The following is a 16,090-nucleotide window of genomic DNA, read 5'->3' as shown; positions in this document are numbered from 1 at the left end:
AGAGAGTGAGAGAGAGAGAGTGGGAGAGAGAGAGAGAGGGTAAAAATAGAAAAAAGAAAGAAACAGAGCATAGGTAAATATAACGATGCAGATACTCAACAAGAAGAATATATTTATATATGTATTTATTTATATCTATTTCATTAAGATTCATCACACAGATTGAATCAGGGAAACACTGCGGGAGGAAAAGGACAGCGAGACGGATCCAAACAGAGTGTAAGACGGAGAGAGAGGTGTGCGAGCAAAAAACACATTTGTATCCTGTTATTTATTCTATTGTTTTGTCTGCATCCCTGGCATGTTAACTTCACCTTCAAGGCCGTGTTTTCACCACAGCTGTCAGGCTGCCGTTCTGTAAAAGTGGAAGGGCTTACTCTACACTCAGCTGTTGTGCTTTAGCCTTGCGGGTCCTCACCTTGGGGTCACCACACCACTTTGGGGTCCAGCTAAGTGTTGTTTCGTATTTGGTCACAATTTTACGAGCGCTTGTTATTCAGAGCTCACTCTCAAGGGAGAAAACAAAGATTCAACGGGAGGGGGCTCAGCCTGCAGCTGGGAAACGCAAAATAATGGACTGGGATTAGACATGAGGAGGCAGAGTCGAGAGGAAGGGAGATGGGCGGATAGCCTAATGGGTTAAAAGAAACGGAGAGTGAAATTTGCTGCAGGCATCGTGACAGTCAAAGACACAGAGGCTCATCCGCACAGGTTGGCAAACGCACTGGCATAAAAACACACAAACCAACATAAATACACACACACACACACACACACACACACACACTCAAAACCTGCAGTGGCGCTCACAAACAAGCCCACAGACACACACACAAACACACACTGCACTCATGGACCAAAAAAAGGGAGAAAAAGACATTGTTTCAGCTGAGTGCCTCCGTACAGCTTTTCTATTAGTGGGCGGCTGCTGCTCGTAGCCATGGGGGGAGGCCGTCCAAAATAAGGTTCTGTCCAAATAATGGAAAACGCTGATAATGCGTCTCTCCGTGTTCTTGACCACCGTCAGAACAAGACGTCGGCATGCTACAGCCGCATTACACTGCGGTGGGGATCAACTTTCTGCTGATAATGGATTTGATCTTCTCAATGTCCTCCCATCGGATCATTGGATTGATCATGTGCCGCGGTGGTCTGAGAGCGACAGAGTTCTTTATCCCTGAATTGTGTCAGCGGCGCTCCCGTTGATGTGCTGCTACTGTCTCCGATCAAGTGTACCGACGCCTGCAACACATATGTGGCCTCCAAGGAATCAGGCTTGCCTTCTGCTCCGGCAATATGCTGCTGAGAGGGTATGAGTAACCACCCTGTGGCCACGGTGCATCAACTCGTTGCTAGGACACATCCACCAGCGGAAGGACGAGATGCTGGTGTGAGGTCCATCAACCGAAGGACGAGATGTTATGATAAGGTCATCAACCGGATCACTAGATGTAAGCGGATGGTAGCCCCGTTGTGGATTACAACCGTCTGGGAAGATACGGCTTAACAATGTGAAATGGACCACGTCAAACTAACCTCAACTAACCTGTTGTTGTTAGTTCAACTGCATACAGGTATGGCTTTATGAAACACGGGAAATAAGCTTAATCAGAATGAGCATGGCCATTCCCTGTTTTGTTTTTTAATGATCGTTCTCTCATATGCTGGTATCTTTCATTATTGGTAGTTGTTCCACCTAATGCTGCGAAGTCTTAATTTCCCCCTAGATCAATAAATGACCCACCTATCTCCTTCCACACGCTAGAATTGGAAGTGTGTTTACAAAGCCCTATAGCAGAAACTTTGACCTTACATTATTGGCTTTCACCAGAAACCTACAGAATATCACACACTTTCCATTCAACATATCACAAGTTTAATTGGCAGGCTCTCACTGAGAGTTCTCAGATGCCTGGTCGTTAGGGCCAAGTATTATTATAGACTACATATCATAAATCTGACTTCATTGTACTGTAGTGTCCTTTAAACAAGGCAGATAAAGGACCAGCCTGGCCAACAGATTAAGGGCTTCTCAAGTGTACATAAGATGACAGGTCCATATGTGTGTATGTACTGTGATGTTTTCCCCGCAATTGTTTAGAATTCGTACATAATTAATTTTCAGTCAGCCAATGCTCCAGCATAACCGACATCATTGTACCCCGAGGCACGGAAACGACAACGTTTGAAATTAATAAGCATTCCAGTTGACATAATATCAATAAGACACAGGCGCATGAAATTGTGTATGTGTATAATGTAGACACTTAATCCAAATTAATAAATGCTGTTTGATTTGACTCGGCTACAGTCTTGACTATAAAGGCTGTGGGTTGTCAACCGTTACATCACATGCCGTTCAATTTTCCAGTTTTAACAGGGGTCAATCAGTGTGTTCAACAGGGCTGTATGACCATGGCTAATTCCTTCTGTGTTAACGCAGGTATTACGTTAGGTCATCAGCAGAAGGATGTGGTGTGAGTTTGAGGTCATCGACAGATGCACCAGATGTTAGGTCATCAGCAGAAGGATGAGATGTTGTTGTGCGTTCATCAACAGCAGGATGAGATGTAAGTGTTCGATTGTTAACAGGATGGATTTATGTTAACCGTGAGGGCTGTTATTTTAAGTGGGGTAACTTCAACAGACAGACTATATTCTGTGTTTAAATTCGTAACATCAATCAGAGGTCAATAATAAAATGACTGTGAGGTGATTACAGTGGTATTATGTTTTCATTATTGACAGATGGACCCAATGTTATGGGTTTCCCTGACTGGGCACAACAACTACTGTGCATTATGCTCAATAATGAAATAAGTGCATGGTTTTCTAATAGGGCACAGATTAGGGACAAAAAGCATTTGTGCTGCTACAAAGCTCTCACCAGTGTTAACTTGTCCCCAGCTTTTGACACTGCCAAGTGACTTCCTCTGCACCCAACAAGAGATGAATCACCAGGGATTTCCAGCTGGTGACTTCCTGGTTAATTTACTTTGCCATTTTGTCACCACGCTGTCATGCTGCCATTTGAAAAGTGGAGAAGCTCATTGTGGACTTTCTTAGACCTAACTGTCTGTTTGATTGCGTAGGTTTCCAGCTATATGACGTATGAGAGCCGATATAGAGTTTCTGTTGGATCGCTGTGGAGTTGCTATGGTTTCCTCCACTTAGCGAAACTCAGTTCTTGGCTCACATGTCACTTATTTTCTTCCCTATTTCACTGTGGGAGACAGCATGGCTCCACAGGCACCCACCATAACCCATCCAAAAAACTGTCAAGAGTGACGTCATTAATTAGAACTCTTGGGTACGCAACTTTTTGTTAGTGTGACGTCAAAACAGTGTTGGGAGCTAGTTGGCAAATTAACTATGCGTTAACTGAGGACAGTGAAGTCATTGCAGAAGAGTAAGGTCACCTATATACAGACACAACAAGGATCCAACAGGAACCAGTTAATGTAGGCAATTTTTACCTCATATCGTTTGAAACCAAACCAATCAATCAATCGGACAGTTATTAGGTCTATGAAACTCCAGAAAAGGGCGCCTCCCCTTTTTGGAGTGCCATGACAACCGTGGTATGAGGTCATTATACAAGTCTGAGATCATTATACAAGTGTGACGTCATCATTTTAGTGTGAGGTAATTATAGTCATTTTATGAGTATGTGATCATTATATAAATGGGAGGTCACCTCACACACTATTATATTGTAGATTAAGAGATAAAGAGAAGGACGTCTAGGAATGGAAGCCATCAATCACCATATTTTGGAGGGAGGGACGCGGTCTCAAAATTGAGTTCACTTGTCCTCTGCTTTCGACAGCGCGAATGGACATTTTCTCAGCCCCCCAACAGAAAACCCAGTGGGACAGGTGATGCCAGAGCGATGGCCTCCAGGGTAACTTTGCCTACTTTGTTTTCGCCACGGTTGTCACGCTGTTGTCATGCCACTCTAAAAATTGGAGGCACACTTTTCTGGACTTTCTTAGACTTCATAACTGTCCGAGTGATTGATCGGTTTGGCTTCAAACGATATGAGGTAAAAAAAAAAAAATTGCCTACATTAACTACACGGTTTCTGGGGGTTCCTTGCGTGGACTCGTTGCTATGGTTACCCCCAACTTAGCGGCACTCTTTTTTTTTTGTTCCCCGCCTCGCTCTCTTCATGAGCCCTCACTCTTCAGCGCGCCGTTCGTTCCAGACCTTGTGTGCCGTCGCGAGCTAACGACCTCGTGCTAACGTGTCAGTACTAAAGAAGGGTGAGCCCCTACGACGTGGGGGGGCGGGAGCTCAGAGTGACGTCGCCCCAGCGGTGTGAGGTCACTACAGGAGACGGGGGGAGCGTCCATCACAATGAGGACGATCAGCATGAGTAGCACGGGCAACGCCGCCGGACGGTATGACACAGCAATGAGAAGGATTCGGACCAACTTGTATTCTGAAAGGGTGCTTAAAGCATTATATCAAATATATACATTATTGTAAAGGAATGTGCTGTTTTCTAGATTTCTTGAGCATTTTTGCAACTTGTATTTTGCATTGCGTTAATTGTCATACGTCAGTATTATTTTAGTTGAAAAACAACCAAGATGTTTTTTTTACAATCCCAGAAATAGCAGAGAGACATATAGAGAGCCATAACTATGGATTGTTCTGTACTAGTGATCAGTCTGTTTTGTAAAAAACATTAAATTAATGATTTTTCCTACTTACTAGATAAGAAACTGATTAATGTAGAACCAGGAACAGATTTAATTAAAACCACCAGAGCAGATTCTCTCTCCCTCTCCCTCCCTGGATGGTTGAATGTGTGTGTGTGTGTGTGTGTGTGTGTGTGTGTGTGTGTGTGTGTGTGTGTGTGTGTGCGTGCGTGCGTGCGTGCGTGCGTGCGTGCGTGCGTGCGTGCGTGCGTGCGTGCGTGCGTGCGTGCGTGCGTGTGTGTGTGTGCATACTTGCGTGCATGCGTGTGTGTGTGTGTGTGTATGTGTGTACGAGCAGTGTGAGTGTGTGTCTGCGTGCGTGCGTGTGTCCACGTGTTTTTGTGTGTGTGTGCATACGTGTTTGTGTGTGTGTGTGTGTGTGGATGTGTGTGTGTGTGGATGTGTGTGTGTGTGTGTGCGTGTGGCTGTGTGTGTGTGCGGATAGAGTACGGCCTATGGAGGAGTTGATTATCGTTATAATTGTTCCATTCATTTGCCCCTCTTTTCGTATGTCATTAAATCAGCCAGCCATTTGTTCTGCTCAAACACACACACACACACACACACACACACACACACACACACACACACACACACACACACACACACACACACACACACACACACACACCGTCTCTCCGGTTCCCAATAACAGAGTGCTATGCACAATATTTGTTATATACAATACATGCTCTTCTTTATATAATATGGTAACAAAATGTGCTATGGATAATATGGGATATGTTTACGATAGGATATCTACAGTATTCTATGTGCTATCTATAAATCGTGGCAGGTATAATATTTGATAGTTACAAGAAGTGCAATCTATCAAATGTATATTATGTGCTATCTATCAGATTGGCAACGTATAATATGTGCTAGTTATAATATGTGCCATCCATCAGATTTGATAAGCATAATATAGATATAGTTATAATATGTGCTATCTATCAGATTTGATAAGCATAATATCGATAGATATATTTATAAGATGTGCCATCTATCAGATTTGATAAGCATAATATCGATAGATATATTTATAAGATGTGCCATCTATCAGATTTGATAAGCATAACATAGTTCGATATAGTTCTAGTATGTGCTACATGTGTCTGTGCGTGTGGCTGGCGGTGTGTTTGATCCACCCACTCGGGACCACATATCTCAGATATTCAGGCCTTCAGAAACACAGCCCTGAGTATTGAGTGGCTTGGTATCAGCCGCAGTCATGAGAGGCTTGGACAGGGGGTAAAAAGGAGAACGAGGACGGGGTTCACATGTATTAGAGCTGTAATTATTATAAAACAGCCTCCCTCCGGCATATTCACCAAACACTCACTTCTCCCTGCCCCAGTGCACTATTCCCTAAACATCCATGATATCTTTTTCACAAATTGCGTAACGGCCAAACCACACAGACCTCACTAGGTATTTGTCATATAAATGCAAATGAAGAGGGGAGAAATGCCACTTAAATAGCAAACATAGTTATCGCAGCACTGTAATAGGTGAACGCAAATGTGACATGATGGACATCGACTCATACCAACCTTCTTAAGCGTGGATTGTACAAACAACGCCTAAAGCAGCAGTGCGTACCACTGTCTATTCAGCGGTCTCAGGCACCGTTTAAAAGGCTGCTTTCGTTATCTTACATCCACCTAATGTTGTGGACTAAGGTGTTGATCTCACAGATATTTTTGTTCAGCCCAATAGGAGGCAGGCACAAAGAGTGGCGGCAAAACCAACCCTAACCCCTCATTTCAAATGTGTATATCCATGATTTGTTTTAGCCTAAAAACTGGCTAAATGAGTCGGTATGAAATACACACGGTATCAAATATCCTTGTCTGCGGGGGATCACTTTGCCTCCAAAAATCTGTGATGCGGTTCTCTAAAAGCAATATCGGGTGTCGGGTCATCCAGAAGACCTGCCCGTGCATCACCAGCAGTAATGCAATACAGCTTTTAACCATGCAATAGTAAATATTTTCCTGAACGCTATTGAAAAAAAAAAATAGTTTTCATGGGACAGAGCCACACTGTGTGCTGTTTGAGTGTGTGTGTGTGTGTGTGTGTGTGTGTGTGTGTGTGTGTGTGTGTGTGTGTGTGTGTGTGTGTGTGTGTGTGTGTGTGTGTGTGTGAGTGTGTATGTGTGCGTGTGTGTGTGTGTGAAGATGTGAATGGCATCTTCACTGTGTTTAACATGTTTTAAAAGATTCACGTGTTCAAAATATGTTTTTACCAACAACATTGTGCATCGAGGAAACTCTTTTTCACAGTGTGTGTGTGTGTGTTTGGGTGTGTGTGTGTGTGTGTGTGTGTGTGTGTGTGTGTGTGTGTGTGTGTGTGTGTGTGTGTGTGTTTGTGTGCGTGCGTGCCTGCGTGCATGCGTGTGTGTGTGTGTGTGTGTGTGTGTGTGTCGCTCTCCATCGCTGAACATCCAAACCGAAAAATGACATCCAAGACAAAGCAAAGACAAATCCCATCATGCTCTTGCAGAAAATGATGAAAAAAAAATAGATTACAAAACAATCAAGGCTGAGGAACAACAGACAGAAGCCTGTCTGTTGTTCGGAGAGAAGCACACTGACAGACCAGAAAGCTGTGCGACCGTGATTTCCTCTCCATCTGAAACATTAAATTAGACTCGGGCTACCACTAGCTGGGGGAAGACGTTGGTAAGCGTCTTTTTATTAAAACCATATTGTATCCATTTATTTATTGAATACCCATAGTGCCAAGGTTGGAACACATTGAAGTTATCCAGTAATCAATAAAAAATGCGCACTTGTATTATATATTACTTAAAGTACTTCAATGATTAGCGTCTAATAAGGCCTACTCACTGCCCTATAGGAAGTTATTTATTGGGATAAACATTGAACAAATATATTTCCATGGCTACATTGAGGCAAAGCAATTTGACTGTGTATGTAACAAATACATTAAACTGATGTTGGTCAATGAGTGTCCATGTTAAACAACTCTGTTAGTGTTCCAACTGTTTTACAACGTTAGGACTTGGTCCAACTAGGATTGCTGAGTAGTAAAGGACTTGGGCCAACAGTCTGATGAATGCGTGGGTTTATTACCCAGGGATAAGATTTAGCATATCAGTACATATTATTAATTCCCTATTCAACCAACGTTAAAAAGTTCGTAATACACACCAGAAAGAATAAGTATAAAAAAAAAAAATAGGACTATTATAAAGTAAAAACGAGTCCAGTGGTGAAAACATATTCTGTGTCTTTTGCTTTGGCTTTCTTCCTTGCTTTTCATCATTATAGCCTTCAAAAGTAACAAAAGTCTTCACCCTGGCGCCCCGCGTCGACGCGATGCTCCAAAGGAGCTTGGCGTTGGCGTTGGCATTCGTTCCCCAGGGGATGAGCGTCTGGGCTCAACCTATTGTCAGCGCTACCCTTGGCTTCGCTCCGCTCTGAGCGTTACACACAGACAAGAACTCGCAGTAGCTGCCAGGCAGCCAGAGAAAAAAACAAAAACAATGGCAGAAAAAAATAACAGTTTGCGTTTTCAGAATTCCTTTGTTCCCTGTGAATCATGAAGGCACACAAAACAAAGCCTTATTTTTCTCCAAGCTTAAGTCAATTCTGATTAATGGGCCACTTGCTACTCGGATAGAAGCGGGATGACACCGCAGCGACAAGCCCCCACGGCGGAGCACACTGGGACGCCGGGGATAACGTCAATAAGGGGCGGTTCAGCCCAGCCCAGCGCCGAGACAGTCTGGAAAGCCCAACCTAACTCTGGAGCAGATGCTGCCACCCGGAACCATTTCGAATCTTTCTAAGCTAACAGGATTTATAATAGTGAGTATTTAGAATACCTTCAGAAATGCTATATTTGCCTTCTGCCGGCAGTGCAAGGTGGAAGCGAGACACGAAAGAAAAACTTGAAGAGAATATTCTAGGAAAAAGTATAAAATCAATGGCCAAAAAAATAACGATTGGGCCTTCATTCCTAATCTAATGATACATTTTCTCCAACTATAGCCTTTCAAAAGTATCGGACACCACAAAAAACTTCACCTCAAGATATTTCGATTAATTATTTTCAATTCATCCCAAATGAATTAGTGCTCCAGTCATTTAGATCTAATATATGTTTGTTAGCAACAAGGATAGCCAATAAATGAAGGTATTGGTCCTCAGAACGGAAGGAGGGTTGACCTTTCGCACATAGTGATGTGAAAAAAAGGACATCTGAGTCTTTATTAACAAATGCCATACTGTTTGAAACAGGCCAAAGCAACAAGCTCAAGACCCGATCTGCATTGAGACAAATCTTGAGCTAAATAAAGCAGCAGAATAATGGCCTTAAAACAAAACACTGTTCCTCTTTCTCAATCCTATGATACATTTTCTACCACTTTACCACTCATTTCCAAGCATCAAACATCTCAAATACCTTCACCTGGATACATTTAAATAAATAATCGTAAATGAATATCAGTGCTTCATAAGTTTGTTTTATTTAATGGATTTGGCCGAGGGAAGCCCAGGTCGTTGGACTTGAGATTTAATGGACGTGTCCACATGGGTTCAAACACCACTCCTGGACATCGTTTAGCATATCGTCCAATTTGCTGTAATTGCCTTGTTACCAGAACGCTGTGAGCAAGCCACCAAGAAAAAAGAAATGGACTTTATTCTAGGATAAAGAATAAGGGCCAAAAGTACATCCAATGAACTTGTGTCCTTAGATATATAATACATTCCAATGTGCTATAATTGCTTTCTCACAAGAGCAAAATGTTGAAGCAAGACACAAAAACATTTGAACATTTGAGGAATAGGTTAAAGAATGTTGGTATAAAAAAGTATGTTAAAGAAGTATGCCATTCTTCTTTCTCAATCATATGATGCCTTTCAAAAAGGTAAAGCCTTTCAAAAAAGATGTAAACATCAAACATCACAAAAAACCTCACCTCAAAACATTTAGTTAAACCTTTTTTTTTTTCAAACTTTCGATCATCTAAAGTACTTCACTTCAAGCAACGGATTTCTTTTATTTTTTTTAATTTCACATTCTAACGCACCAGGAAGGATTAGTGGTTAAGGTGTTTCTCTCAAGATCCAACAGATCTTTGTCCTTGGTGCTTCAAACACAACTCCTGGTTGTCGATTACCATATCTTTAAATGTCCTCTAATTGCCTTGTCGCAACTAAGGTACAAGGGGTGAGCATCAACAACAACAACAACAACAACAACAACAACGAAGAAGTGGTTTATTCTACAATAAAGCATAATGGCCCAAAGTACAAAATCAATGTTCTATCTTAAACCTCAAAATGTACTATATCTTATTATGTACTGAAATTTCCTTGTCGTTACAAAGTTACCAGACACCAAGAATAAACAAGTTTATAAAATTGAAGAAAAAGTTGTAAGATTTTGACAAAAGTGTAGGAAAAGGACATTTGTTTAATTGAGTTTAGTATTTCAAATCACAAGGATGAAATCAGAACTTCTTTGTCAATCTTATGATATATTTGACACATCCAACCATCCAAAAAACAACATCATCTTAATACATTTAAGTAAGTCTTCAAATCAGCAACAATATATTAGTGATGAAGATCATTTTAATATGATTTATGTTATTATTTTGAACCAGGATGACCTAGTGGTTAAGGCGTTGGACTTAACATCAAATGGATTCGTGTCCTTGTGGATTTGAACCCCAATCCTTGTAGAACGATAGCATATCTTCTAAAGTGCTTAACTGTCTTCTAACGACGGTAAAAGGTGAACGCAACAAGAAGAAATTCTCTGAAATCAAACATTCTTTCTCAATCTTATGACATATTTTCTTAAACTATAACCCTCACTAATACATATAGATCAATAATTGTCTCCAACTTTCCTTTGTTTTAGATTTCTAATTCGATATATTTATTACTTCAAGACATTTAGGTAAAACGTCTTAAATTCAGCATCATTTAAATGGATGTTTTTCAATTTTATGTGGCTTATTTACCAGAGGATGGCCATGTGGTTAAGGCATTGGACTTAAGATCCAATAGACAAGAGGGTTCAAACCGCACTCCTGGTAGAAGACATGCGTATCTTATAAAGTGCTTAAGTTCCTTCTCATGACAGTAAAAGGTGAACGCAAGAAACATTTGTTCTCGGAAATTATATTTTCTTTCTCAATCTTATGACATATGTTCTTAAACTATTCCCCTTTCAAATAGATGCAAGGATCAAAAAGAACATTGAATCCAAACTTTCCTTCGTTTTAAATTTCTATTGTGGGAAATTCTTTGCTTCAAGACATTTAGGTAAATCGTCTTAAACTCAGCATAATGTACAGAATAATTTTTTAACAACAGGGTGGTTGAGTGGTTAAGGCATCAGAGGGACAAATATAGTATAAATAGCCTTTCAAACAAGTTCCGAGTTTCAAACATCCCAAACAATCTCATCTCAAGACATTTAGATAAGTCTTTAATTCAGCACAAATATATCACTGATTAAGTCATTTTTATATGATTAATGGGTCTTTTTGAACCAGGATGGCCGAGTGGTTAAGGCGTTGGACTTAAGATCCAATGGACATTTGTCCTCGTGGGTTCGAACCCCACTCCTGGTAGAAATTTAGCATATCTTCAAAATGGATTAAATGTCTTCTCACTCCAGCACATGGTGAACAAAATAGCATTTCAAACAAGTTCCAAATATCAAACATACCAAACAACCTCATCTTAAGATAATTAGGTAAGTCTTTAATTCAGCACAAATATATCACTGCAAAAGATGATTTTCATATGATCTAAACTAGAATTTTGAACCAGGATGGCCGAGTGGTTAAGGCGTTGGACTTAAGATCCAATGGACATGTGTCCTCGTGGGTTCGAACCCCACTCCTGGTAGAAGTTCTACCACTCCTGGTAGAAGTTTAGCATAATAACTCCTAAAGTGTTTAACTCCCTTCTCACGACAGTAAAAGATGACCGCAAGAAGAAAAAATCTACTGAAATTAAACATTCAATTATATGCAATATTTTGTTAAACTATAACCCTTTAACATAGATGCAAGTATCAAATATCACAAATACATATCGATCAATCATTGTCGACAACTTTCCTTTGTTTTCGATTTCTAATTCAATATATTTCTACTTTAAGACATTTAGGTTAATCGTCTTAAATTCAGCATAATTTAAATAGATTTTTTTTTTTTGACATTTACAATATGAGATTTGGGGAGTGGTTAAGGCATTGGACTTAAGATCCAATGGACATCTGGGTTCAAACCCCACTGCTGGTAGAAGTTTAGCATATCTCATAAAGTGTGTAACTGCCTTCTCACGATGGTGAAAGGTAAACCCAAGAAAAATTTGTTCTCGGATATTATATTTTCTTTCTCAATCTTTTGACATATGTTCTTAAACTATTACCCTTTCAAATAGATGCAAGTATCAAATATAACCATCAATCATTCTCTCGAACTTTCCTTCATTTTAGATTTCTATTGTGGGATATTTCTTACTTCAAGACATTTAGGTCAATCGTCTTAAACTCAGCATAATGTAACCAGATCTCTTATTATTATTTTTTTTTTTAAATAACAGGGTGGCTGAGTGGTTAAGGCATTGGACTTAAGATCAAAGGGACAGATATAGTATGAATAGCCTTTCAAACAATTTCCGAGTTTCAAACATCCCAAACAATCTCATCTAAAGACATTTAGATAAGTCTTTAATTCAGCACAAATATATCACTGATTCAGTCATTTTTATATGATTAATGGTTATTTTTGAACCAGGATGGCCGAGTGGTTAAGGCGTTGGACTTAAGATCCAATGGACATGTGTCCTCGTGGGTTCGAACCCCACTCCTGGTAGAAGTTTAGCATTATAACTCCTAAAGTGTTTAACTCCCTTCTCACGACAGTAAATGGTGACCGCAAGAAGACAAAATCCACTGAAATAAAATGTTCAATCATATGCAATATTTTGTTAAACTATAACCCTTTAACATAGATGCAAGTATCAAATATCACAAATACATATCGATCAATCATTGTCGCCAACTTTCCTTTGTTTTAGATTTCTAATTCAATATATTTCTACTTTGAGACATTTAGGTTAATCGTCTTAAATTCAGCATAATTTAAATAGATTTTTTTTTATTTGACATTTACAATATGAGATTTGGGGAGTGGTTAATGCATTGGAATTAAGATCCAATGGACATCTGGGTTCAAACCCCACTGCTGGTAGAAGTTTAGCATATCTCATAAAGTGTGTAACTGCCTTCTCACGACGGTAAAAGGTAAACCCAAGTAAAATTTGTACTCGGATATTATATTTTCTTTCTCAATCTTTTGACATATGTTCTTAAACTATTACCCTTTCAAATAGATGCAAGTATCAAATATAACCATCAATCATTCTCTCGAACTTTCCTTCATTTTAGATTTCTATTGTGGGATATTTCTTACTTCAAGACATTTAGGTCAATCGTCTTAAACTCAGCATAATGTAACCAGATCTCTTATTTAATTTTTTTTTTAAAAAACAGGGTGGCTGAGTGGTTAAGGCATTGGACTTAAGATCAAAGGGACAGATATAGTATGAATAGCCTTTCAAACAATTTCCGAGTTTCAAACATCCCAAACAATCTCATCTAAAGACATTTAGATAAGTCTTTAATTCAGCACAAATATATCACTGATTCAGTCATTTTTATATGATTAATGCTTCTTTTTTAACCAGGATGGCCGAGTGGTTAAGGCGTTGGACTTAAGATCCAATGGACATGTGTCCTCGTGGGTTCGAACCCCACTCCTGGTAGAAGTTTAGCATTATAACTCCTAAAGTGTTTAACTCCCTTCTCACGACAGTAAATGGTGACCGCAAGAAGACAAAATCCACTGAAATAAAATGTTCAATCATATGCAATATTTTGTTAAACTATAACCCTTTAACATAGATGCAAGTATCAAATATCACAAATACATATCGATCAATCATTGTCGCCAACTTTCCTTTGTTTTAGATTTCTAATTCAATATATTTCTACTTTGAGACATTTAGGTTAATCGTCTTAAATTCAGCATAATTTAAATAGATTTTTTTTTATTTGACATTTACAATATGAGATTTGGGGAGTGGTTAATGCATTGGAATTAAGATCCAATGGACATCTGGGTTCAAACCCCACTGCTGGTAGAAGTTTAGCATATCTCATAAAGTGTGTAACTGCCTTCTCACGACGGTAAAAGGTAAACCCAAGTAAAATTTGTACTCGGATATTATATTTTCTTTCTCAATCTTTTGACATATGTTCTTAAACTATTACCCTTTCAAATAGATGCAAGTATCAAATATAACCATCAATCATTCTCTCGAACTTTCCTTCATTTTAGATTTCTATTGTGGGATATTTCTTACTTCAAGACATTTAGGTCAATCGTCTTAAACTCAGCATAATGTAACCAGATCTCTTATTTAATTTTTTTTTTAAAAAACAGGGTGGCTGAGTGGTTAAGGCATTGGACTTAAGATCAAAGGGACAGATATAGTATGAATAGCCTTTCAAACAATTTCCGAGTTTCAAACATCCCAAACAATCTCATCTAAAGACATTTAGATAAGTCTTTAATTCAGCACAAATATATCACTGATTCAGTCATTTTTATATGATTAATGCTTCTTTTTTAACCAGGATGGCCGAGTGGTTAAGGCGTTGGACTTAAGATCCAATGGACATGTGTCCTCGTGGGTTCGAACCCCACTCCTGGTAGAAGTTTAGCATTATAACTCCTAAAGTGTTTAACTCCCTTCTCACGACAGTAAATGGTGACCGCAAGAAGACAAAATCCACTGAAATAAAATGTTCAATCATATGCAATATTTTGTTAAACTATAACCCTTTAACATAGATGCAAGTATCAAATATCACAAATACATATCGATCAATCATTGTCGCCAACTTTCCTTTGTTTTAGATTTCTAATTCAATATATTTCTACTTTGAGACATTTAGGTTAATCGTCTTAAATTCAGCATAATTTAAATAGATTTTTTTTTATTTGACATTTACAATATGAGATTTGGGGAGTGGTTAATGCATTGGAATTAAGATCCAATGGACATCTGGGTTCAAACCCCACTGCTGGTAGAAGTTTAGCATATCTCATAAAGTGTGTAACTGCCTTCTCACGACGGTAAAAGGTAAACCCAAGTAAAATTTGTACTCGGATATTATATTTTCTTTCTCAATCTTTTGACATATGTTCTTAAACTATTACCCTTTCAAATAGATGCAAGTATCAAATATAACCATCAATCATTCTCTCGAACTTTCCTTCATTTTAGATTTCTATTGTGGGATATTTCTTACTTCAAGACATTTAGGTCAATCGTCTTAAACTCAGCATAATGTAACCAGATCTCTTATTTAATTTTTTTTTTAAAAAACAGGGTGGCTGAGTGGTTAAGGCATTGGACTTAAGATCAAAGGGACAGATATAGTATGAATAGCCTTTCAAACAATTTCCGAGTTTCAAACATCCCAAACAATCTCATCTAAAGACATTTAGATAAGTCTTTAATTCAGCACAAATATATCACTGATTCAGTCATTTTTATATGATTAATGGTTATTTTTTAACCAGGATGGCCGAGTGGTTAAGGCGTTGGACTTAAGATCCAATGGACATGTGTCCTCGTGGGTTCGAACCCCACTCCTGGTAGAAGTTTAGCATTATAACTCCTAAAGTGTTTAACTCCCTTCTCACGACAGTAAATGGTGACCGCAAGAAGACAAAATCCACTGAAATAAAATGTTCAATCATATGCAATATTTTGTTAAACTATAACCCTTTAACATAGATGCAAGTATCAAATATCACAAATACATATCGATCAATCATTGTCGCCAACTTTCCTTTGTTTTAGATTTCTAATTCAATATATTTCTACTTTGAGACATTTAGGTTAATCGTCTTAAATTCAGCATAATTTAAATAGATTTTTTTTTATTTGACATTTACAATATGAGATTTGGGGAGTGGTTAATGCATTGGAATTAAGATCCAATGGACATCTGGGTTCAAACCCCACTGCTGGTAGAAGTTTAGCATATCTCATAAAGTGTGTAACTGCCTTCTCACGACGGTAAAAGGTAAACCCAAGTAAAATTTGTACTCGGATATTATATTTTCTTTCTCAATCTTTTGACATATGTTCTTAAACTATTACCCTTTCAAATAGATGCAAGTATCAAATATAACCATCAATCATTCTCTCGAACTTTCCTTCATTTTAGATTTCTATTGTGGGATATTTCTTACTTCAAGACATTTAGGTCAATCGTCTTAAACTCAGCATAATGTAACCAGATCT

General features: G+C 38.8%; 6 non-coding genes across 6 annotated transcripts; all 6 read left to right on the top strand.

The window, feature by feature from the left end:
- Positions 1-11,245: 11,245 nt before the first annotated feature.
- On the top strand, positions 11,246-11,328 carry trnal-uaa (transfer RNA leucine (anticodon UAA)). Its single transcript has one exon. It is a non-coding gene; the product is annotated as a tRNA-Leu (tRNA).
- A 197-nt stretch (positions 11,329-11,525) lies between these two features.
- On the top strand, positions 11,526-11,608 carry trnal-uaa (transfer RNA leucine (anticodon UAA)). Its single transcript has one exon. It is a non-coding gene; the product is annotated as a tRNA-Leu (tRNA).
- An 891-nt stretch (positions 11,609-12,499) lies between these two features.
- On the top strand, positions 12,500-12,582 carry trnal-uaa (transfer RNA leucine (anticodon UAA)). Its single transcript has one exon. It is a non-coding gene; the product is annotated as a tRNA-Leu (tRNA).
- Positions 12,583-13,451: 869 nt separating this feature from the next.
- trnal-uaa (transfer RNA leucine (anticodon UAA)) lies at positions 13,452-13,534 on the top strand. The gene has a single exon. It is a non-coding gene; the product is annotated as a tRNA-Leu (tRNA).
- An 869-nt stretch (positions 13,535-14,403) lies between these two features.
- On the top strand, positions 14,404-14,486 carry trnal-uaa (transfer RNA leucine (anticodon UAA)). The gene has a single exon. It is a non-coding gene; the product is annotated as a tRNA-Leu (tRNA).
- An 869-nt stretch (positions 14,487-15,355) lies between these two features.
- trnal-uaa (transfer RNA leucine (anticodon UAA)) lies at positions 15,356-15,438 on the top strand. Its single transcript has one exon. It is a non-coding gene; the product is annotated as a tRNA-Leu (tRNA).
- Positions 15,439-16,090: the final 652 nt, after the last annotated feature.

The sequence above is a fragment of the Gadus macrocephalus genome, chromosome 8 (assembly GCF_031168955.1).
Source record: "Gadus macrocephalus chromosome 8, ASM3116895v1".
Classification (NCBI taxonomy): Eukaryota; Metazoa; Chordata; class Actinopteri; order Gadiformes; family Gadidae; genus Gadus; species Gadus macrocephalus.
Note: the sequence above shows the minus strand (reverse complement) of the source record. Positions and strands in the feature narration are given on the sequence as shown.